This window comes from Macaca mulatta, chromosome 20, assembly GCF_049350105.2.
Source record: "Macaca mulatta isolate MMU2019108-1 chromosome 20, T2T-MMU8v2.0, whole genome shotgun sequence".
In the NCBI taxonomy this organism is placed as follows: domain Eukaryota; kingdom Metazoa; phylum Chordata; class Mammalia; order Primates; family Cercopithecidae; genus Macaca; species Macaca mulatta.
In genome coordinates this window covers 64,836,858-64,863,049 of record NC_133425.1, presented here as the reverse complement: position 1 = coordinate 64,863,049, position 26,192 = coordinate 64,836,858, and the positions used below count along the sequence as shown (strand labels likewise).

At 41.5% G+C, this 26,192-nt stretch overlaps 1 protein-coding gene and 1 long non-coding RNA gene across 3 annotated transcripts in view; one reads left to right on the top strand and one right to left on the bottom strand.

The window, feature by feature from the left end:
- SNTB2 (syntrophin beta 2) overlaps positions 1-26,192 on the bottom strand; it is a 114,727-nt gene that overhangs the window by 57,438 nt on the left and 31,097 nt on the right. The gene's annotated exons all lie outside the window — the stretch shown is intronic.
- Positions 7,826-10,882, top strand: LOC144337684 (uncharacterized). Its single transcript, XR_013411098.1, has 2 exons — positions 7,826-9,410; positions 9,549-10,882. It is a non-coding gene; the product is annotated as an uncharacterized LOC144337684 (long non-coding RNA).

Sequence of the window (26,192 nt, the reverse complement as noted above, 5' to 3'; positions counted from 1 at the left end):
CACAAGGTCAGGATATCGAGACCATCCTGGCCAACATGGTGAAACCCTGTTTCTACTAAAAAAAAACAAAAAATACAAAAAATTAGCCAGGTGTAGTAGTGGACACCTGCAGTCCCAGCTACTCCAGAGGCTGAGGCAGGAGAATGGCGTGAACCCGGGAGGCAGAGCTTGCAGTGAGCCGAGAACGCGCCACTGCACTCCAGGCCTGGGCGACAGAGTGAGACTCCATCTCAAAAAACACACACACACACAAAGATTTACTGAAATTAAGTATAATAATAGAAAATATAACAATTCCAATGCTAGCATTTAGATGTAGTATATCTCTGTGCTGTTTGTGCATAGTTATAATACATGTGCTTCTGGGTAGAGTAAAAGCTAGCTGCCTCAGGTCACCAAGGAGATTTTTTTTACCCTAGAAAAATCAGCAGGAGTGCAGTCAGTATATCCCTCGAGCAGCTGACTCAGGCATTTCAACACATGCTTTTTAGCTTTATGCTTTGAAGAACTTTGGCAGAAATTCCTAAGGTTTCCAGGTACTGCAAATGGCAGAGGCATGCTTTTTGAACATTTAAGGCAGTACACTACTGGGCTACCAACTGGAGGAAATTAAAGACATTCTAAATGAATCACTGAATAATATAGTGGTTAGAAAAGAACCCTCAATGATCTACTCAGAAGTTCATTCAATCACACAGTAGCATCACTGAACTGATTACTATACATGTCCTAAAACAAAAACAGACATATGCATACAATTTATGTATTGCCTTATTAACAGAGCAATGAATTTTATCTGAGGTGATGGCAATGCAGTCCATACCCCCATCTAATGAGCCATCCATAATGGCAGAAGAGCTGTGGATGGACATCTGTTTCTAATGTACCTGAAGTTTGGGAATGGCGAAAAGTTAACAGTCTTCTGTTAACTTAACAGAAGTTAACAGGTTAACTTAACCAGGTTAAGTCCTATGTTAAGGCCTTAACCTGGACATGTGGCTGGATAAGCAGAGCCTTTACACCCCCACATGGAGCTTTCAGTTCAACGCAGAACCCACAACATATTTCAGAATCATTTCATTTTTCCTGATAGTTGAAGATAATCCTCAAAATATTTAATCAAACACCGATGTTTACAAACTGTTTTGAGTGTTCAGATGCTGAAGCTAATTTTCTTTCTTCCATTCATGTATCCCCCTCTTTTTTTTTTTTTTTAGACAGAGTCTCACTCTGTTGCCCAGGCTGGAGTGCAGTGGTGTGATCTCGGCTCAGTGCAAGCTCCGCCTCCTGAGTTCACGCCATTCTCCTGCCTCAGCCTCCCGAGTAGTTGGGACTACAGGCGTCCGCCACCACGCCCGGCTAATTTTTTGTATTTTTAGTAGAGATGGGGCTTCACTGTGCTAGCCAGGATGGTCTCAATCTCCTGACCTCGTGATCTGCCCACCTCAGCCTCCCAAAGTGCTGGGATTACAGGCGTGAGTCACCGCGTCCGGTCTCATGTATCCCTTTTACTGAATGTGAAGGGGGCTTCCTCCCACCCCAAAAGCATTACTGTGATCCCTTCTCTTCTTTAGAGTGACAAAAACACATACATGTACTGTACACATGTACTTGTAAACATGTCTGGAAGACATCTTAATCAAAATATCAATAGTGCTTATATACAGGTATAGGATTGCATTTTTTTCTTTATGTCATTGTGTGTATTTAAAATTTTTGTTTAAGTCCATAGCATTTATTTTAAAAAGTTATTTAAGAAATGAAGAAAACTTATTTTGTAACCTTGTTCAAACTCTATCTTAATTTTATTTTTGAGACAGGGTCTCACTCTGTCCCTCAGGTTGGAGTGCAGTGGCACAATCATAGCTCACTGTAATGTCAAATTTTTGGCCTCGAGTGATCCTGCCTCAGCCTCCTGAGTAGCTGCAACTACAGGCACACACCAACACATCTGGCTAATTTTTAAATTTTTTGTAGAGACAAGGTCTTGCTATTTTGCCCAGGCTGGTCTCAAACTCCTGGCTTTAAGCAAGCCTCCCACCTGAGCCTCCCACCTGAGCCTCTCAAAGCGTTGGGATTACAAGCATGAGCCACCAACCAGCCTCTTGCTCAAACTTTAAACATGAAAGACCTGTAAACTGAAATCTTGTTGAGGCTTCAAATACTATAATGCACTGGATGGGATCCAGAATCCAGCTGATTCTTACTGAATTTTAAGCTCTAATGAATAAGGTTATGAAGAGTTCCATGTTTGGGGCATGAGGCAGCATCTGATTTTAAACTGAACACTAGTTAAGTGGCTTTTTTTTTTTTTTTTTTTTTGAGACAAGGTCTGGCTTTATCACCCAGGCTGAAGTGCAGTGGCATGATCTCAGTTGACTGCAACCTCTTCCTCCTGGGCTCAAACCATCCTCCCTTCCTAGCCTCCTGAGTGGCTGGGACTACAGGCGCATACCACCATACCCAGCTAATTTTTGTATTTTTAGTAGAGACAGGATTTCGCCATGTTGCCCAGGCTGGTGTTTAATTGGTGAGCTCAAACAATCCACCCGCCTTGGCCTCCCAAAGTGCTGAGATTATAGGTATGAGCCACTGAACCCACCTGTTAAGTGGCTTTTTTTTTTTTTTAAGTAGAGACGGGGTTTCACCATGTTGGCCAGACTGCTCGCCAACTCCTGAACTCAAGTGATCCACCCACCTCGGCCTTTCCCAAAGTGCTGGGATTACAGGCCTAAGCCGCCATGCCCACCCTGGCTTTTTAAAGCTTATCTAGGCCGGGGCTGAGCATGGTGGCTCACACCTGTAATCCCAGCACTTTGGGAGGCTGAGGTAGGTGGATCACGAGGTCAGGAGTTCAAAACTAGCCTGGGCAAGATGGTGAAACCCCATCTCTACTAAAAACATAAAAATTCACCAGGTGTGGTGACAGGCACCTGTGATCCCAGCTACTGGGGAGGCTGAGGCAGGAGAATTGCTTGAACCCAGGTGGCAGAGGTTGCAGTGAGCTGAGATTGTGCCACTGCACTCCAGCCTGGGCTACAAAGTGAGACTCCATCAAAAAAAAAAAAAAAAAAAGAAGAAGAAGCTTATCCAGGCTGGGCACAGTGGCTCACACCTGTAATCCCAGCACTTTGGGAGGCCGAGGCGGGTGGATCACTTGAGGTCAGGAGTTCGAGACCAGCCTGGCCAACATGGCGAAAACCCATCTTTAATAAAAATACAAAATTAGCTGGGTGTGGTGGTAGGTGCCTGTAATCCCAGCTACTTGGGAGGCTGAGGCAGAACTGCTTGAACCCAGGAGACAGAGGTTACAGTGAGCCAAGGTCATGCCATTGCACTCCAGCCTGGACAACAAGAGCAAAACTCTGTCTCAAAAAAAAAAACGGACAAAATGAAACAAAAAAAAAAACCTTATCCAAAAAGATACAAAATAGCACAGACACAGCCTATGGCTGCAAACACACATATTTGGATAAATGGATCAACCTATTTTATAAACATCAACTTCTCATATAATCGTTATGTTCCTCTTTATCTCTAACTCTTACCTTTTTCATGTCCCAACTGGTGTTCTTTACTATCAGTTTAAGTGAAACTAAGTTAGTCACACAACATTATTTCCCCTGCTTTTGCAAGCAAGTTTGTTCCTGGATTATTCTCAGAGTGGAAGATCTGGCTGTGTATTCTGCACAGGAATGAGTTATGCTGACAGTCACTGTTAAACTATTTTCTCAGGAGGATTCTCTCCAACCTCTTCCCAAGCTCCTCTCTCAAGTCAGGAGCCTGATAAATGACCACCAAAAACATGAGGAAGGAATTGCTTTACTTTGAGTAAAAAGTCTTTTACATTCTCAACTTGCAGGTGTCTTTCAGCTCAAGTCTCCTGGCCATTTGGGGTTTGAGTAGACTGCAGTCTAGAGTCTGGTGACATGAACCTTGAATGAGTTCAGAGTGACTCTTTCACTCTCCCTCTTCATTCTAAAATAACATAGCATATTCATTAATTTATTGAGATCCTACTATATACCAGGAATAGTTTTAGGGATGTAGAATTATTAGTCAGTGAATAAAGTATGCAAAAAAGATGTAATTAAAAATTTAATGAAATTCTAGAGAAATAAAAACTTACATTCACACAAAAGCCTGTACACTAATGTTCTTAGCAGCTCTATTCGTAAGTACCACAACTGGAAACAACCCAAATTTCCTTCAATGGTGAATGGATAAACTGTGATACAGCTATAGAATAGAACACTATTCAGAAATAAAAAGGAATGAACTATAACTCAATAACTTGGATGAATCTGAAAGGCATTATACCAGTCTCAAAAGTTATATGATCCCATTATTGAAAAGAAAAAACTATATGATGAAAAATTCAGTGGTTTCTGGCCAGGCACCATGGCTCATGCCTGTAATCCCAGCATTTTGAGAGGCTAAAGTGAGCAGATCACTTGAGGTTCGGAGTTCAAGACCAGCCTGGCCAACATGGTGAAACCCCACCTCTACTAAAAATACAAAAATTAACCAGGAATAGTGGCGCACGCCTGTAACCCCAGCTACTCAGGAGGCTGAGGCAGGAGGCTTGAACCTGGGAGGCGGAGGTTGCAGTGAGCTGAGAATGTGCCACTGCACTCCAGCCTGGGCAACAGAGCAAGACCCTGTCTTGACCAAAAATAAATAAATAAATAAGAATAAATAAATAAATTCTGTGGTTTCTAAGGGTTAGGGGTAAGAAAGGATATGATTATAAAGGGGTAGCACAACAGAGTTTTCTGAAACCATGGAACGGTCCTGTATCCTGATTGTGGTGACAGTTACAAGAATTTATGTAGGTGTTATAATTTATATATGTGTCCGAATTCATAGAACTGTATACCTTAAGGGAAAAAATTCAATTTTACAGTATGATAATTACAAAATAAAATAAGCAAATTATACAGTATATTAGAAGATGTTAAGTGTGATGGGAAAAGGAAACACAGCAAGGGAAGGAAATGCTGCCTCTGGGGTGTCAGTTTGTAATTTTAAATATGGTAGTTAGGGTAAGCCATTAAGAAGATATTTGAGGCCGGGCGCGGTGGCTCAAGCCTGTAATCCCAGCACTTTGGGAGGCCGAGACGGGCGGATCACGAGGTCGGGAGATCGAGACCATCCTGGCTAACATGGTGAAACCCCGTCTCTACTAAAAAAATACAAAAAAAAAACTAGCCGGGCGAGGTGGCGGGCGCCTGTAGTCCCAGCTACTCGGGAGGCTGAGGCAGGAGAATGGCGTGAACCCGGGAGGCGGAGCTTGCAGTGAGCTGAGATCCGGCCACCGCACTCCAGCCTGGGCGACAGAGCGAGACTCTGTCTCAAAAAAAAAAAAAAAAAAAAAAAAAAAAAAAAGAAGATATTTGAACAAAGACTTCAGGAGATAGAGGAGTTGGCCATGCAAATATCTAGGAGAAGCATTCTAGCTAGGGAGACAGTGTTAAAGCAGTAAGGAGGCCCAGAGTAACTGGAGCTGGATAAGTGAGGGGGACAGAGTAAAAAATAGGGTCACAAAGGCAACGGGGCTGGGAGGCAGACCATGTACGGCCTTTTAGGTCATGGCAAGGACTTTGGCTTTTATTCTGAAATGGGAAGCTATTGGGAGATTTTCAGGAGCAAGTGACCACTATGTTGAAAATAGAATGAAAGAAGGCCAAAGCAGAAGCAGGAAGACCAGCTAGCGGGTTATCAGGGATGAGAGATGATGGGAGTTGGACCAGGGGAATAGTAGTGGAGGTGGTGAGAAGTGGCCAGATTCTACATCAGATTACATAAGGGGGTGACAAAAAGAAGAGTCAAGGATAATGTCAAGATTTTTGTCCTGAACAACCAGAAGGATAGAGTTCCCCTTGACAGGTTTAGAAGAAAGATCAGGAACTTGAGACATACATTACACAATCAAGTCTAACAGGCGGCTAGATGTATAAGCCTGCAGTTCAGGAAATGGGTGTAGGCTAGAAACATGAATTTGGGAACTATGAGCATATGGTTGCTATTTAATGCCATGAAACTGGATAAGATCACTGTATCAGTCAGGATCCCAGCAGGAAACCATAGTAAAGGATTTAATAGAGGGACAACTTATGAAGGTATGGGCAGAGTTCAGGGAAACCACATGGGAAAATAGAGTGTAGTATCCCAGGGCTATTAACAGAGTGGCTGTTTCCACCCCTAGGCCTGAAGGAACTAGGAAAGAAAGTGGGTATCAAACCCAGAAGAAAAGAGCCCTACAGAGACAGTCATGAGAGGAGCAGGACTTTCAGTCAATTCAGCCAGATTCAAATTGGGTGCCAAGGGGATAAATGCTCCAATCTCACCCTCCTCCTTCTTTCCTCCAATGTCCTACTGGGGCTCTACATTGGCCAAACCCAACAAAAACCAAAGGCCAAGGAAGTCTGCTGATGTTGTCCATGCAGGTCAGTATCCTGGGACAGATGGCATGTAGAGAAGGAGCGGACCTAGAAGGGTCAATGGAAGACTTTCAGCACAAGCAAGGAAGTAAGTATGGAAGAGAAAGCAGACACTCCATCATCAAAGGGCGGGAGAGAAAAGGAGGTAGGAGGTAGGCAGAAGATCCACGAAACACAAGTGCTCCATAGAAATACCGGCTTAATAGGCATGCTGGCTTACGCCGGTAATCCCAGCACTTTGAGAGGCCAAGGCGGGCAGATCACCTGAGGTCGGGAGTTCAAGACCAGCCTGACCACATGGAGAAACTCCGTCTCTACTAAAAAAATACAAAATTAGCCGGGCATGGTGGCACACGCCTCTAATCCCAGCTACTTGGGAGGCTGAGGCAGGAGAATCACTTGAACCCAGGAGGCGGAGGTTGCAGTGAGCTGAGATCACGCCATTTCACTCCAGCCTGGGTGTCAGAGCAAAACTCTGCCACGAAAAAAAAAAAAAGAAAGAAAGAAATACTGGTCTCTAAAATAGTACCAAGTTTACCCCAACTGAAAAAGCACTCCCTTGACCTGACGAATCCAGACTTGGCTCTTCCCTCCCTTCACCATTCCTTGAAAATCAAAACAAAACAATTTCTGCTTATTGTTTCTATTCTCTCCTTTCACTCCTTAATCTCTTCTGAATTAAAACAGCATTCTAAAGGGTCATTAATGTTTTCTCACCCAATCCAAAGGCCCTTTCTCAATCCTTATGCTCGACCGTTCCAATATGTATGGCAATGCACTGTACCAACTGTTTTGTATTCCTTCTTTCTGGCCATTTATTTTTTAAGTGCCTTTTTTCTCCTCCTAGCCCTATAATCTAGGTGTTCCCTAAGGCTCTGATGTTAGCACTTCTCACTTTGTCCTCTCATCCCTGTCAGCATTCTGCTGGATCTCTAGTTTGACACAGCTCTCTAGAACCAGTATCTCCTGGTGGCCCCAATCCCACCACCTGGGTACTGCCCCATCCTTCAGATTCAACATATCCAAACAAGTACTAATCATCATCCTTTATCCCCTGCTCCTGTGCTCACTCTTGTAGTTACTAGGATTAGCATCATCTTTCTCGCCACCCAGGATCTAAACCAGTACTATAGTTAGTCTGGTGTGAAGCATACTCTTCTGTATTTTATTAAGGGTTGCCCAGGTGGTTAATTCTCATGCTCAGTCAAGGTTTGGAAAATGCTTCTCTAAACCTTTGCAGACCACTCTCTGTCCCTATCCACTACATCTAATCAGGTGCCAAATCACATCTGAAATTGTTCTCTAGCCTACCTACTCCCCTCAGTTTCCACTGCCAACATTCCTTGGTTAACCCAGAACAGCCACTGTAATGGTGCTGCTGCTTTTTTTTTTTTTGGTAATTGTAAAATATACACAACATAAAGTTTACTATTTTAACCATTTTGTTTTACATGTACAGTTCAGTGCATTAAGTATTCACATTGTTGTGAAACCACCAGCCATCTCCAGAACTTTTTCATTTTCCCCAACGAAAACTCTATACCCACTAAACAATTACTCCCCATTCCCTTCTCCTCTGGCAACCACCATTCTACTTTCTGTCCTTATGAGTTTGACACTCTAGGTACTTCACATAGGTGGACTCATACAATACTTGTCCCTTTGTGTCTGCACTGGCCTCTTAACTGATCTCCTCGCCCAGACCCTCTTCCCTTCTCTCATTCCTTTACACAAGGTTGCCAGGTTGATTGTCCTAGAACCCAACTCATACCAGACCACTCCTGATTTCAGAGTCTCTATGGTTTCCTATTGTCTAAAGAATGTAGTCCAAAGCCTTGTGTATAAATTCATCTTTCCAACCATCTCTTCTCTTCTGTCCCCTCAAACATCTTACTACTTAAAATGCTTGCACAAGAAAACCCACCAAAAGATTCCAAGCAGAAGCACAGGCCACCACAACCCAGTAAACTACTTGCAGAAAGGTATATTCTGACTTTTCCTGTATCCTTATTTATATTGATTCGCTCATTTCTTCACTTCCATGTGTCCAAATCATACCCATTCCCAAAGCACATCTCAAATTCCACCTCTATTAATCCTAATGCAAAAGTAATGGGAGCTTACTAAGATCTAGCACAGATAAACCAGTAATTCTATATATCTAATTGGACTGCATCCACACAACTCCAAGAACAGTTGTAGAAGTGGTAGCTAATGGGTTCAAACTCACCACAATTCCAGGATATGTGAAGAAACTTAGTACAGCAGCTGATGTGCCCCTGATATTGGTCAGACAGAAATTTCCTCATTATAGGCCTGAAAGCAGAGAAAAAAATTCCTGGTACTATGTTGTTAGCCCTGGGGATACAGCAGTTTGAAGCCGTCATATTGGTGCCAGGGTTTTTCGTTTTGTTTGTTTTCTTTCTGTTCCCCACTTCCCGCCTTTCTTCCTTTCCCTTCCTTTTAGTTTCCCCCTCCCCCACTTTGGTCTCATTTCTAGGACTCTCACAGGTATTCTGAAGGACATTTACAGTGATTAAAGTCTCTAAAAAACTCCTTTCTCCACCTATATAGAAACTACAGAGAAAAGCCCAGTGTTCTGAAAGGCAATCATACTGGCTAATGCTTGAACAAGATGTTACTCAATATTGTTTCTATAATATGGATACACATTACAGGGGTTTTGAGATACCACTTAACATTTATGCTTAGGATAGTTCTAGACCCAGGAAGTGAACAAGAAGGGAAGACACCCACTCATCTATTCTACATAAAATTAAAACTGGCTAGGATGTTCCAAACCACTCATCAGAACCAAGCTGAAGGCCGGGCATGGTGGGTCCTGCTGTAATCCTACCACTTTGGGGAAAAAAAAATTAGCCAGGCATGGTGGCGTGTGCCTGTAATCCCAGCTACTCAGGAGGCTGAGGCAAGAGAATTGCTTGAAACCAGGAGACGGAGGCTGCAGTGAGCCAAAATTGTGCCACACACTCCAGCCTGGGAGAGACTCTGTCTTAAAAAAAAAAAAAACAACAACAAGCTGTCCAGGTCAGAGTGTAGTGGCACAATCATAGCTCACTGCAGCCTCAAACTCCTAGGCTGAAGGGATCTTCTTGACTCAGCCGCTTGAGTAATTAGGACTACAGATATGCACAACTGTCCCTGGCTAATTTTTTTTATTTTTTGCAGAGACAGTGGGGTCTCGCTATGTTGCCAAGGCTGGTCTTGAACTTCTGGCCTCAAGTGATCCTCCTGCCTTAGCCTCCCAAAGTGCTGGGATTACAAGTATTGAGGCACCATGCCTGGCCAGGGAACTTAGTTAACACTACACTGAACATCTTTTTCAGTGGAGAAATTAGTGGGTCAAAGTAATATTTAAGGATCATGGTAAGTACTGCCAAATTGCTCCCCCCAAAAATCTGTACCATTTTTATACCCCCACCAGCAATATATAAGCATGTCCACGTCAGTACACTTGCCAACATGAAGTAATCCCACTTAAAATAACCCTTGCTATTTTAATAGGTGAAAAATGGTATATATGCCCACCCAATCTTGATCTCCTGTCTCAACAAATGCAGGATATTATTATTTTCTTCTACTTAAAAGCAGGAAATCCATGTCTCTTTATGCTTTTATTTTGTCTGAAGAACTGGGAGGGGTGATTTGTGATAACAGTGGAGAGTTACAGGACAGTCACCAGAACCTCGTATCTCACACAAATAGAATTTGAGTTCTTGATGTACCAGCATATCTAAAGTCATACTTAATTTTCCATTATTGCCTTGTCATTTAACTCTGTGAATTTAGTTCCTTTCCTCTTGCTAGGCATGAGGGTGGGAAAAGTTGTCAACAAGAAAACCAAAAATGCCCTAAGAAGCAGCAGTGTCTCCCAGATTTATAAGATGTGGTTTAGGTTTATGGTGATCTTGGAATTTTCAGTTCAGTTCATTATCCATCTTTCCTTCTCTGTTCCAATCTAAGCTCTGGTCCAAATCAATAAAAGTAGGAGAAATATCCTTTTCTGAAGATCTCAAATTACTACTGGGATAACAAAAAAAATTCAAGTATAATTTTAAACCTCTGAGCTATAGTGAAATAAGGTAGCTCTGAAATTTGTCCCCAGAAATTAAAATTTCAGGATTTAAAAATTAAGGCCTTTTGGCCGGGGGCGGTGGCTCACGCCTGTAATCCCAGCATTTTGAGAGGCTGAGGTGGGCGGATCACGAGGTCAAGAGAACGAGACCATCATGGCCAACATGGTGAAACCCCGTCTCTACTAAAAATACAAACATTAGCTGGGTGTGGTGGCGGGCACCTGTAGTCCCAGCTACTCGGGAGGCTGAGGCACGAGAATCACTTGAACCCAGTAGGCAGAGGTTGCAATGAGCCAAGATTGCGCCACTGCACTCTAGCCTGGCGACAGAGTGAGACTCCATCTCAAAAAAAAAAAAAAAAAAAAAAAAAAAAAAAAAAAAAAAAAGAAAAGAAAAAAAAAGAAAAAAGACTTTTAGAATGAATTTATACAAATTGGCAAAAAAAAAGCGCCCCAGTATTTTTTAGGCCTCATCAAAGTCTAACTTGAATATCTATTACTTTTATACAAAAGTATTAGCATTCATGCTTTTATATATACAAATGTAGAATAACAAGCAAGATAAATAATATGGGGTTTTGACTATCTACTGTATAAATTCTCCTTGGTAAACTTCTTTAACTACTGATCTAATATAGTGAACTCGTTCTTGGTCATTTATAAAGTAAATATTTCTTAACTGAATTTAAAAAGTGTTTTTCTTTGGAATGTTTCCTCAAACTACAAAAGAATATGCAAGCTTCTCAATTTTTTATAAAAAATGTTTTAGGCCGGGCGCGGTGGCTCAAGCCTGTAATCCCAGCACTTTGGGAGGCCGAGACGGGCGGATCACGAGGTCAGGAGATCGAGACCATCCTGGCCAACAAGGTGAAACCCCGTCTCTACTAAAAAAATACAAAAAAAAAAAAAAACTAGCCGGGCGAGGTGGCGGGCATCTGCAGTCCCAGCTACTCGGGAGGCTGAGGCAGGAGAATGGCGTAAACCCGGGAGGCGGAGCTTGCAGTGAGCTGAGATCCGGCCACTGCACTCCAGCCTGGGCGACAGAGTGAGACTCCGTCTCAAAAAAAAAAAAAAAAAAAAATATTTAAATATCTTCAGTTTGCATTTTTAAATGTTTTTGTAAGGAAGACAGCTACCAGCAAATTTCCCTGTGGAAACTGCCATATGGTAAGTATGTTTGTTTAAAATTCTTTATATAATTAATTGAAAATCTGGGAGACACTGCATCTGAACAATCACTTCAAATTACATATTTTTTTTGGTTTTTAGTGTTAAGATTTATATTTATTTTCTAGGCCACATCTGTTTTGTCTGTTTGCTTGTTTGTTTGTTTGTTTTGAGATGGAGTTTCACTCCTGTTGCCCAGGCTGGAGTGCAATGACATTATCTCGGCTCACTGCAACCTCCGCCTCCTGGGTTTAAGCAATTCTCCTGCCTCAGCCTCCTGAATACCTGGGATTACAGGAATGCGCCACCACGCCCAGCTAATTTTATATGTTTTAGTTGAGATTTCTCTATGTTGGCCAAGCTGGTCTCCAACTCCCGACCTCAGATGATCTGCCTGCCTCAGCCTCCCAAAGTGCTGGGATTACAGGTGTGAGCCACCTCCTCTGGTGGGCCACATCTTTTTAAAAGTCAATTCTATTCTTTATACTTCTCTCCCCTAAAAAGCAGCACTGCTTTATGTGAAACAGTGTTACAACTTGTTTTATATCCTTCTGCTTACTTCAAAACACAGAGCAAATGAGAAGATTGTTGACAGTGACAGTAAAAAAGTTTAGACCCTGTATAGAATTAGAAAAGATAAGACTTTATTTAATTTCATTTTCACTAAGGGAGAGGCAATGAGAAAGGCAGTTTGCATAAGAAACAGGTTGGTTAGGAATAATTTATATTCCTCTTAGTCTCCAGCTCAAATATTAAAGTAGAGGCTACATTCTGAAAACCTGAACCCAGCCGGGCGCAGTGGCTCATGCCTGTAATCCCAGCACTTTGGGAGGCTGAGGTGGGCAGATCACAAGGTCAGGAGTTTGAGACCAGCTTGGCCAACATGGTGAAACCCCATCTCTACTAAAAATACAAAAAATTAGCCAGGCTTGGTAGTAGCTGTTTGTTATCCCAGCTACTCAGAAGGCTGAGGCAGGAGACTCACTTGAACCTAGGAGGCGGAGGTTGCCGTGAGCTGAGATCGCGCCATTGCACTCCAGCCTGGGAGACAAAGTGAGACTCCATCTCAAAAAAAAAAAAAAAAAAAAAAAGACATATACTATAAAATTAAGGGTATCAGAGTTATTGGTAAGTGATTAAAGCAAGTTCTAAGTTTGATATATTTTAAAAAAGTATATACAGATCAGTATGTTAATAAAGTGCTCAAGACAATAGCTAACAGTGGTCATATTTGTGAATGCAATTACAGGAATTTCCATTTTAGAAATTAAGCATTTCTATAATATTTGGACTTTCTATAATAAACATGTGCTCTGTAATAAATTATTATCAAGTTAACTTTTAAATACATGTCATCACGCCAGATGCAGTGGCTCAGGCCTGTAATCCCAGCAGTTTGGGAGGCCAAGAAGGGAGGACTGCTTGAGGCCAAGAGTCCGAGACCAGCCTGAGCAACATAGTAGGGTCATGTATCTACAAAAAAATTTAAAATTAGCCAGGCATGGTAGCACATGCCTGTAGTCCCAGCTACTCGGGAGGCTTAGGCAGGAGAATCCCTTGAGCCAGGAGTTAAAGGCTGAAGTGACCTATTATTATTATTATTTTTTTTTTTTGAGAAGGGTCTTGCTCTGTCACCTGGGCTGGCGTGCAGTGGCACGATCTTAGCTCACTGCAACCTCTGCCTCCCGAGTTCAAGTGATTCTCCTGCCTCACTCTCCCAAGTAGCTGAGACTACAGGTGTGTACCACTACGCCCAGCTAATTTTTGTATTTTTAGCAGAGACGGGGTTTCACCATGCTGATTGGCCAGGATGGTCTCGATCTCTTGACCTCGTGATCCGCCCACCTCGGCCTCCTAAAGTGCTGGGATCACAGGTGTGAGCCACCGCGCCCAGCCTGAAGTGAGCTATTACTGCACCACTGTACTTCAGCCTGGGTGACAGAGTAAGACCATGTCTCTTAAAAAAAAAAAAAAAATTTGGCTGGGCACAGTGGCTCACACCTGTAATCCCAGCACTTTGGGAGGCCGAGGTGGGCGGATCACGGGTCAGGAGATCGAGACCATCCTGGCTAACATGGTGAATCCCCATCTCTACTAAAAAAATTCCAAAAAATTAGCTGGGCATGGTGGCGGGTGCCTGTAGTCTCAGCTACTCGGGAGGTTGAGGGAGGAGAATGGCGTGAACCCAGGAGGCAGACCTTGCAGTGAGCCTAGATTGCACCACTGCACTCTAGCCTGGGTGACAAAGCGGGACTCCGTCACACACACACACAAAAATTCGGGCAGGACACAGTGGCTCACACTTGTAATCCCAGCACTTTGGGAGGCCAAGGAGGGTGGATCACTTGAGCCCAGGAGTTCAAGACGAGCCTGGGCAACATGGCAAAATGCTATCTCTACAAAAAAAAAAAAAAAAATAGCCAGGTATGGTGGCACGTGCCTGTAGTTCCAGCTACCCAGGAGGCTGAGGTGGGAGGATCACTTGAGCCTGGGTGGAGGAGGCTACAGGGTCTTGTTCATGCCACTGCACTCCAGCTTGAATGACAGAGTGAGATCCTGTCACTAAATAAATAATAAAGTGCCATCAAATAATAATGAAAAAAATTATCAGAAAAGTAATTTCAGAAATAGACTCAATAGCAAAACAATACAACAATGTTGGGGGAGTCACTCTTCAATAAATACTGAAGAAATAAAGGGGTATCAGTATGGAATTGCCTTACTTCTATATCTTATACCCTACAATGAATTTGCATTAATCTACAATTGATGCTCTCTGGATATTTTTTGTAAAATCATTAATGTACAGCAACAAGCTTTAAACTCAAATGAACCTCAGCTCAAGTCTTGATATTACCGTTTATCTGTTGGGAGGTTTGAAGATTACCTCTGAGCCTCAGTTTTCTCATTTGCAAAACATAACATACCACCCTTAAACTGCTATTGTGGGGGATTAAATGAGATAATGTGTAAAAGGTACATAGGCCTGTGTTTGAGGGCTGTAGGTACTTAGTATGTGTATACTTAGTGTATATGTATACATACACTTAGCGTGTATGTACATAATTAACAGAATATGCTTCAGAGAGAGTATAGCATAGTGGACAGAGTCAAAGATGTGAAACTGAACAGATCCAGATTTTAATTACAGTTCTTCCAATTATAAACTTTGAGATTTTGGACAAATAATTTCACTAAAAATCTCAGTTTATATTGACCGGGCACGGTGGCTCACGCCTGTAATCCCAGCACTTTTAGGAGGCCAAGGCGGGCAGATCATGAGGTCAGGAGATCGAGACCATCCTGGCTAACGTGGTGAAACCCTGTCTCCACTAAAAATACAAAAAAATTAGCTGGGCGTGGTGGCGGGCGCCTGTAGTCCCAGCTACTTGGGAGGCTGAGGCAGGAGAATGGTGTGAACCCTGGGAGGCAGCACCTGCAGTGAGCCAAGATTGAGCCGCTGCACTCTAGCCTGGGTGACAGAGCAAGATTCTGTCTCAAAAAAAAAAAAAAAAAAAATTCAGTTTATAATCTACGAAATTCTTTCTCTCTCTTTTTTTTTTTTAATTTTTATTTGAGATGGAGTCTCACCCTGTTGCCCAGGTTGGAGTGCAGTGGCGTGATCTCAGCTCCCTGCAACCTTTGTCTCCCAGGTTCAAGCGATACTCCCACCTCAACCTCCCAAGTAGCTGAGATTACAGGTGTGCACCACTATGCCTGGCTAATTTTTATATTTTTAGTAGAGATGGAGTTTCACCATGTTGGCCAGGCTGGTCTCGAACTCCTGACCTCAGGTGACCCACACTTGTCAGCCTCCCAAAGTGCTGGGATTACAGGCATGAGCCACCACGCCCGGTCATAATCTATGAAATTCTAATACTAACCCTAATACTAATTTTACCAAGTAACTGAGACGTTAAAGAAGCTTAACTAATAAAAGGAAACTGTTTAATAGTGTCTGAAAGACATTAGGCACTGAACATAACCTACAGAGTGAGGTTATTATGTACTATATCATTAAAGAATATCTGGACGTGGTAATTAAGGTATCTCCAGAAAAGCTCAGGCATAGGGGCGCACACCTGTAGTCCAAGCTACTCAGGAGGCTGAGAGGGGAGAATTGCTTAAGCCCAGGAATTTGAAGCTGCAATGAGCTATGATCATGCCACTGAACTCCAGCCTGGGTGACACAGTGAAACCCTATCTTACTTATCTAGAAAAAAAAAAAAAAAATCCAGAAAAACAGCAAGCTAACCATTCTTTGTCTCCCCTTCAGGAAAAGACCAATTTTAACAAAATATAACCTTCCTCACCTATATTCCTCTAACACTCTACATATCACTGACATGGCATCTGCCATATGTCACAGTTTTTGTTTTGTCTGTCTTTTCCAATTGACCAACGGGACACTGAAGGGATTAAAACTCAAGACAGAGTCAACAATAATTACAATACATCACTTCTACAGAGTTTATTAATAGTTTTTTAACTTTTTTCTTAGTCACCCTTCAGAACTGTATTGCAGTTTGTGTAGAGCTCTTAGGTCCCGAATACATTCTTTTGCACATTCATAAAGCAAAATTCATGTCTTTTTCCAGTCCACACCCAATATTTCTGTGACAGTGGCTTGAAATTAATTATGGTTGCTTCTAACCTCTTAAAGCAAGGTGAACCCCACTCTATATGGCATCACTGCAACAATGTGCATACAGAGGTGTAGCACAAATAAATTTTATACATCGGTCAAAAATTGGCAGTGCATTGAGAAACAGTTCGTAGCAGGAATCACTAATGCACAGATGTACAGTCAATATTGATTAGATGAATTATGAGAGATTCTGCACAAATACAGATATACTTTTACAGTCCTAATTTTGTCTGTCCTAGTGAAATTCTCAGAAGTATTTCTGGCATGAGTAACACAATTCAGTTAAATGTTGTTGCTAATTGCTCTAGATTATGGATTCTTGCAACCATTTGAATAAAAGGCCCTTGGTCAGCCCCACTAAGTGCTTATGACTATTTGGGACAGAGTCACTCTCTCCATATACTGAAGGTTGTCACATAGACTCTATATGTATAAACTTATCTGCTGAGGGGTTAATTCAGCTAAATTTCTTATTAAAACAAATCTGCCATTAAGAGCAAAATTCTCCTTAGTAAACAATTATAAGCTTAAACAAATGGCTTCTGAATGAGCAGTTTGCTCCTGCAGTTATATAAAAACATAACCTTAGGGCCAGGCACCATGGCTCACACGTGTAATCCCAACATTTTGGGAGGCCAAGGCAGAAGGATTGCTTGAGCCCAGAAGTTCAAGACCAGCTTGGGCAACATCACAAGACCCCGTCTTTACAAAACAGTTTAAAAATTAGCCTGGTGTGGTGGCATATGCTTGTAGCCCCAGCAACTCAGGACACTGATGTGGGAGGATTGCTTGAGCTTGAGAGGTCAAGGCTGCAGTGAGTCACAATCCCACCACCGCACTCCAGCGCAACAGTGGGAGATCTTGTCTCAGAAAAAAGCAAGAAAGATAAATGAAATCTTATCGTAAGGAGTCAATAATGGATTAAAATATTCTTATTAGAAAGTCAGTCCTTGCCTCACAAACACAACATATAGGCTTTTATCTATCCCTAGCACAAATGATAGGAAACAAAATTTTTGTTTTACTCTTAAGAACCATAGGGTGGGTATGGTGGCTCACACCTGTTACCCAGCAATTGGGGAGGCTGAGGTAGACAGATCACCTGAGGTAAGGAGTTCAAGATGAGTCTGGTCAACATAGTGAAACCTCGTCTCTACAAAAATACAAAAATTAGCTGGTCATGATGGCGGGTGCCTGTATTCCCAGCTACTCGGGAGGCTGAGGTGGGAGAATTGCTTGAACTCAGGAAGTGGAGGCTGCAGTGAGCTGAGATCGCGCCATAGCACTCCAGCCTGGGCGACAGAGTGAGACTCTGTCCCAAAAAAACAAAAAACAAAAGAACCATAGGCCGGGCATCTCATGTCTTTAATCCTAGCACTTTGGGAGGCTGAGGCCAGCAGATCACTTGAGGTCAGGAGTTTGAGACCAGCCTAGCCAACATGGTGAAACCTCATCTCCACTAAAACTACAAAAATTAGCCAGGTGTGGAGGTGGGCGCCTGTAATCCCAGCTACTCGGGAGGCCAAGGCAGGAGAATCACTTGAACCCAGGAGGTGGAAGCGGAGGCTGCAGTGAGACAAGATCACACCACTGCACTCCAGCCTGGGTGACAGAGTGAGACTCCCTCTCCAAAACCAAAAAGAGCTTCAATGTTCCCCCCTTTTCAACAACTGTCTCCTATGTGCAAAGCACGTGGATCTTTAAAATGTCTGACACACAAATTTTGTCCTCAAGTTGTTTAGTTGAGGAAGAAAAGACACATGTCCCCTAAAATAGGCCAACTAATAAAGTAGAAATTATAATAAGGCAAAACATGATAAATGCTACAGAGGTGTAAATACAATGTTACACATAATTGGATGTAACAGCAGCAAATAAAATGAAATAACTGAAAAATACTTATATAAAAATACTTACTAATGTTTTTCCACTAGACAACAAAACTTCCACTAGACAACGAAATTCCCACTAGACAACAACAACAAAAAAACCGTAGCAGTTCAAGTGCAAGGAAATCCTTATCTGTACTTTTGTTGCTAAGTGGATGTGTTCTGGACTAGCTGGATAAACCGGATGCTTTGTTTTAGATCAGCACCCTGAATGATAAACTATAGACGGAAATATAATATTAACCCAGCACAATAGCTGTGTTCAAAGGGTCAGCAACCACTCCATCCTGAACATCCAGTCAGAGTCACCACTTAGGAACAAGAAAGTCCTCCAAGTTTCCATGTCTTTAAACACTTGGTAATTTTCTTTTCTCTTTTTTTATATAAAAGAAATGCTAAAAGTAACTGCCAGGCCTTCATTGTTATTAGAGCTTTTCAGACCAAATAGGCAGAATTAACTGAGTTCAGGAAAAGAGAAAAGACAAAGATGTCTTCATGTTCTTTCCCTCTTCATTCTTACATAACACATACTAATGAATTCCACTGTAGTAAACTGAGAACTGTCAGAGTTAATAGACATCAACTACTGCATGTTAAGTAATATTGTGTGACATTGGTCAACCTACATACTATAACTGTATCCACTGATAATTTGTTTTATTAATTTTCTTAATGAAAAAGTAATAAAAACAAAAGCTGGAATAATTTGAGCATCAAAATAAATAACAGTAATACAGGAGTATAACTCACAGAATAAAATAAATATCCATGAGTCCACAATAATATAAATAATTTAATAAATACATAAATGGAGAAGGGTCAGCTCTTTCTTACAGAAGAATTCTCATTAGTAAGTGTAGCAAGCATGAGATAAATAGAAAATCATCATTAAAACACGATAGTAATAATTGTTGCAGGCAAGATCCATTGATTTATGCTAAAATTACTGGACAAAAGTTTAAAGAACAACTGTGTGTTTGCATAATCTCAACATATTTTCCAAGATATTTATTAATTACAAAGGAAATGGTGGCTCACGCCTGTAATCCCAGCACTTTGGGAGGCCAAGGCAGGCGGATCATGAGGTCAGGAGTTTGAGACCAGTCTGGCCAACATGGTGAAACCCCGTCTTTACTAGAGATACAAAAACTCATCTGGGGGTGGTGGCACAAGCCTGTAATTCCAGCTACTAGGGAGGCTGAGGCAGAAGAATCACTTGAACCTGGAAGGCGGAGGTGGCAGTGAGCCAAGATCGCGCTCCAGCCTGGGCAACTCCAGTCTGGGCAACAGGGCAAGACTGTCTCAAAAAAAAAGAAAAAATTACAAGGGAAAAATAGTAACTTTATGTGGAGAAACATGACAGTAATCATAATCAAGGTTTACATGACTAGATTAAGAAATATTGATGTCATACCCCACCCCTACCCAATATGATACACTGAGAATGATACATCCCTTCTCTAGTATCCTTCCTAAGAATGTGTAACCTCCATATATTCATGATGAAACAAAAGACAAACTCAATTGAGGGACATTCTACAAAACCACTGACCAGTATTCTTCTAAAGTGTCAAGGTCATGAAAGAAAAGACAAGACTGAAGAACTGTCACAGATTGGAGGAAACAAAGGAAACGTGACAACAAAGTGTAATGTGGGATCCTGGAAGAAAAAAAGGATATTAGTGAAAAATGGGTGAAAACCATAAAGAGACTGTAGTTTAACAACATCATACTAATGTTGGCTGGGCGTGGTGGCTCACACCTGAAATCCCAGCGCTTTGAGAGGCTGAGGTAGGTTGATCACCTGAAGTCAGGAATTTGAGACCAGCCTGGCCAACAGAGCGAAACCCTGACTCCGGCCGGGCGCGGTGGCTCAAGCCTGTAATCCCAGCACTTTGGGAGGCCGAGACGGGCGGATCACGAGGTCAGGAGATCGAGACCATCCTGGCTAACACAGTGAAACCCCGTCTCTACTAAAAATACAAAAACTTAGCCGGGCGAGGTGGCAGGCGCCTGTAGTCCCAGCTACTCGGGAGGCTGAGGCAGGAGAATGGCGTGAACCCGGGAGGCGGAGCTTGCAGTGAGCTGAGATCCGGCCACTGCACTCCAGCCTGGGTGACAGAGAGAGACTCCATCTCAAAAAAAAAAAAAAAAAAGAAACCCTGACTCCACTAAAAATACAAAACTCAGCCAGGCATGGTGGCTTGGGCGCCTGTAATCTCAGCTACTCGGGAGGCTGAGGCAGGGGAATGTTTGAATCCAGGAGGCAGAGGTTGCAGTGAGCCAAGATCACAGGATTGTACTCCAGCCTGGGCAACAAGAGAAAAACTCTGTATCAAGAAGAAAAAAAAAAAACTTCTTAGATATGATAATGGTTATGCAAGATGTTAACATTAGGGGAAACTGGAAACTCTGTATTATTTCTATAACTTTTAAGTCTAAAATTGTCTCAAAACAAAGGAACTGTAAGTAATAAGAACAAAACAGCTGGGCCCAGTGGCTCACAAGCACTTTAGGAGGCCGAGGCGGATGGATCACCTGAGGTCAGGAGTTTGAGACCAGCCTGGCCAACATGGTGAAACCCCATCTCTACTAAAAATTTGAAAAATTAGCTGGGCATGGTGACGTGTGCCAGTAATCTCAGCTACTAAGGAGGCTGAGGCAGGAGTCTTGCTTGAACCTGGGACGCAGAGGTTGCAGTGAGCCGAGATCGCACCACTGCGCTCCAGCCTGGGCAACAAGAGCGAAAACTCCATCTCAGAAAAGAAAGAGCAAATCACAGAAAATCTGGAAAAGAGAAAATAATCACCTTTATTACCAATAAAATGTATCTTTCTTTCTAGTCTTTTTGCCTATGTATTTTTTGTCTAGGTAATTTAATAGCTATAATCACACATAGAATTTTTATCTTGCTTTTTAACAAGCTTTTAAACAAATCCTATAAAAAAAATTTTTTTTTTTTTTTGAGACAGTCTCACTCTGTGGCCCGAGCTGGAGTGCAGTGGCATGATCTCAGCTTACTGCAACCTCCACCTCTCAGGTTCAAGCGATTCTCCTACCTCTGCTTCCTGAGTAGCTGGGATTACAGGTGCACACCACCACGCCCACCCAATCTTTGTATTTTTAGTAGAGATGGGGTTTCACCATGTTGGCCAGGCTGGTCTCGAATGCCTGACCTCAGGTGATCTACCAACCTCAGCCTCTCTAAATGGTGGAATTACAGGTGTAAGCCACCACACCTGGCTGACAGCCTTTTAAATACTACTTGATTGTGCTTTGTAAAAGCTATATTTATCATTTAAAAGATAAACATTAAAAAATTTACAGTTGATATTTTTTATGTATGTCAAGGAAAAGCAGAAATAATAGAAAATAACTATTGCAAAGAACTTGCAGTATAAGATAATTAATATAAAACGATGCCATAAATAACTGTGATTTAAAATCAGTTTGCTTTTCTGGACTATCTAGGAAAAGAACTTTTGGAAGTTTTAAAACAATGTTGTTCATGGCAAATAATACCTAAACATTTGAGTTTAAATGTTGAGTATGCAATGTCAACAAAGACTCAAGCTTTGTGCTATTTTGCCACCAGAGGCTTCAGTAGGTTTTGTTTTGCTTTGTTTTACATCTATCATCTCATACCTGAGTTCCATGAGTCTTCTAGTAGAGTCAGGTATTATAGGTATAAACCAAGATCTGAATTCAAGCCCTGGATACACCACTTATTAGCAATGAGAATTGTTCTACACTGACATAACAAATTTCTTTTTTTTGAGATAGAGTCTTATTCTGTCACCCAGGCTGGAGTACAGTGGCATAATCAGGGCTCACTGCAACCTCCACCTTCTTGATTCAAGCAATTCTCATGTCTCAGCCTCCCGAGGAGCTGGGATTACAGGCATGCACCACCATGCTTGGCTAATTTTTGTATTTTTAGGAGAGAGGGGATTTTGCCATGTTGATCAAGTTAGTCTCAAACTCCCAGCTTCAACTGATCTGCCCATGTCAGCCTCCCAAAGTGCTGGAATTACAGGCGTGAGCCACCGTGCCCTGTCTGACACAACAAATTTCTTATACAGAAGTTTCAAGATTTTTGGTAGAAAATTTCCAGACATTCTGTTAGTTTCTTATAAGTAAAACAGAGAAAACAATACCTATAAAACTCAAAATGAGATAAAAATTTTAGAGAATTTTTCGAAATAAACACATCATCAATCACTAGAAAATCATGTATAAAGCATTTATTACATTGTAGAAGCAATGTGCTAGGTGTTCAGGAATTTAGGTTTAGAAGGAAGTGGGACATGTAAACACTAAATGCAATGGAGTATATAAGTGTGAACTATCAGTATTTGTTACTACAAAGTTTACTTTTAGTTTCAAATGTTTTAAACCTTTGTATTCATTTTTTAAAAGCATGAAATGGCCACAATAAGTGTTACTATATTGTATTTGTAAACGTTCTTCAAATCTGACTTTCTTACCAGAATCAAAAGGCTATATATACCGTGAGAGTCCACATACATGACAACCTGGAAAAGGCAAAACTATAAAGGCAGAAAACAAAGTAGTGGCTGCTAGAGACTAGCTCTTGTTGGAGAAAAGGACTAACTACAAGTGAGGAACGGGGGAACTTTTGGGGGTGATAGAAATATTATGTATCTTAATTGTGGTGACAGTTATAGATCATATACACCCATCAAAATCCATAGAACTGGGCCGGGCACAGTGGTTTATTCCTGTAATCCTAGGGCTTTGGAAGGCTGAGGCAAGTGGATCACTTGAGGTCAGGAGTTTGAGACTAGCATGGGCAATATAGGGAGACCTTGTCTCTAAAAAAAAATTTTTTTAAATTAGCCAAGCATGTAGTGGTATGCATCTCTAGTCCCAGCTACTAGGAAGGCTGAGGCAGGAGGATTGCTTGAGCCCCAGGAGTTCAAGGCTGCAATGACCTATGATTGTGCCACTGTACCCCAGCTTGAGTGACAGAGTAAGACCCCGTCTCAAAAAAAAAAAAATGGAACTGTACACCTAAAGAGTGGATGTTACTATATGTAAATTATATCTCAATAAATCTGACATTTAAAAATCTGACCTTCTTGCACTGGAACATACATTTTCTAAATACTTACACAAAATCATCAAGAAGCTTAAATAAGTTATGGGTACCTTTGCTTACAAATACAAAATCTGGGGCTGGGCGCAGTGGCTCATGCCTGTAATCCCAGCACTTTGGGAGGCCGAGGCAGGCAGATCATGAGGTCAGGAGATCAAGACCATCCTGGCCAACGTGGTGAAACCGCCGTCTCTACAAAAAATACAAAAATTAGCTGGGCAGGTGGCACGTGTCTATAATCCCAGGTACTCGACAGGCTGAGGCAGGAGAATCACTTAAACCAGGGAGTCGGAGGTTGCAGTGAGCCAAGATTGCACCATTGCACTCCAGCCTGGTGACAGAGTGAGACTCCATCTCCAAAAAATAAATAAATAAATAAAATAAAATCTGGTTTCTATGACTATTGGGTGCAAACTACTAAATAACTGAAGAAATTTACAACCAAATGAGAAGGGCTTTTTAAATATCCTAGAATCACGTTCACTGCCTCAGAGAACTGAGTTCTTTTCTTTTCCCCTCTTGCACTATTACTGACTCACAACATGGACTTAAGCAAATTATTTAGTCTCTAGGTTTATATTCTAATCATATGTGTAGTAATGACTGTTAACTGCCATTACATGCACTTAAGATTCTCAGCTAAACATAAATCATCACATGCTGCAATACTATTTGTTCTGCCTTTGGAGGGACTGCCTCATAATTTCAGAGATATACTAGAATATTCTTTGAGTTGACATCTCCAGTAATCCAGCCATTAAATTAACATCTCCCTATTCCCCAGCTCTTCCATGATGGCCTTTGATGGTCCTGATCTAATTCTCCTTAAGTTATTTAATCTTTGCTAATATCAACCAACTATAGTTCCATGATTCATAATATGGTATTTATGGCTAAATAATGAAAAGTTCCTGAATCAGATCTGATGTCTTACAGGTACCGCAAACTCAATAAGTCTGTATTAGACACTTGGATGGCTAATCCAATACCCACTCCCAATCCTCCTCTCTCTCCTATCTATCTTCACCATAAAGTTAAATACTCACTTCTCCAATGCCCCTTGCAGTTACTGGTAACCATTCAACTAGTTACGGCCAACAAGATGTAAGCTAAAATCTGTAAGGGGCATCTGGGAAAGCTTTTCTTGATAAAGAGAACAGACCCAACCAGTATCTTTCCCTTTCCCTTTCTTCCTGCTTTGAATTTATGTCTCAAGGCAGCTTTGGATATGATATTTGGAGTTGCAACCATGAGATAAACAACCTTATTATGAATAACAGAACAAAGATGATATCATAGAGTGCTGCACCAGTCCTAAGAGTCTACCTTCAGACCTCTTATGATTTGAGATTTAAAAAAATTATTTGTAGCAGGCTGGGCACGGTGGCTCATGCCTATAATCCCAGTACTTTGGGAGGCTGTGGTGGGTTGATCACCTGAGGTCAAGAGTTCAAAACCAGCCAGGCCAACACAGCAAAATCCCATCTCTACTAAAAATACAAAAATCAGATGGGCATGGTGGCAGGCACCTGTAATCCCAGCTACTTGGGAGGCTGAGGCAGGAGAATTGCTTGAACTAGGAGGTGGAGGTCGCAGTGAGCCAAGATGGCAATACTGCACTCCAGCCTGGGTGACAAGAGCAAAACTCTATCCACCCCCCCCCCAAAAAAAAAGAAAAGAAAATTGAACCATCAATGCTTTGAAAACATCAAACAATATTGTAATTTTAGAACTACCTATATTTAATTCCAAAATTCCATGACAAATATTCTCGTGAAGTAATATTAAATTAATACTATAGAGCAGCTTTGGATATGTGGAAATTTGCCCTTGCAACTGACAGCCAATATGTGTTAATATTAGCTTCCTATAATCAGTAAGCATGCTTATCCTGTGATTATATTTATCTTTATGCATGCTAAATCCTCCTCTCTCTCCTGGAGATTATTCTAGGAAAGAAAAAAGATTCACCACTATAATACATATACATGAATTATAGAGCTATACCCAAATATAGCCTAGTTAAATTACCATACTTAGAGAAGATTAATGAAATAACTATTAATTCCAAGTGTATTGTTTACCACCTGCCCCCCCACACACAAAGTGTCCTGTGCACAAAGACAATAGATAACAGAATTTCAGAGCTACAGGAGACCTTAGTAATAATTCAGTCCAACATGTTCATTTTTACCTTAAAAAATTTTTTTTTCAGGCAGCTCTCTGAACCAGGATAAGTTGAGAGACTCCTACAACATGCTTATTTATAAAGATGTTTAAATTGAAACCTAAGAAATCTGAGGCCTAAAGAAATCAGAAAACTTCTTCTAAGTCACAGTCAGTCTACGGCAAAGCCATGGCTAAAAACCCTTGTCATCTGCTCCTGAATTTATCTCCAACCTTCAATTTGTTTTTTTAAGATAGCATAAAATCATAAAGCACTATTTGTGTATATTATTCAGCAGCAGTACAAATGAGTCAGAACTCAAGCTTGCTCACTGGATCTTTACAGTTAAAAACTGAAGTAGTCAGCTTTTATCTAAGATTAACACAAAAGTCTCACCAGTTATGAGAGTAAGTGAGCATTTTAAAATTTTTAATTTTATTTTTTTGAGACAGGGTCTTGATCTATCACCCAGGCTGGAGTGCAGTGGCTCAGTCGTGGCTCACTGCAGCCTCCATGTCCTGGGTTCAAGCAATTCTCCCACCTCAGCCTCCCAAGTACCTGGGATTACAAGTACATACCACCATGTTCAGCTAATTTTTGTATTTTTTGTATTTTTTTTAGAGACAGGGTTTCACCATGTTGCCCACGCTGGTCTCAAATTCC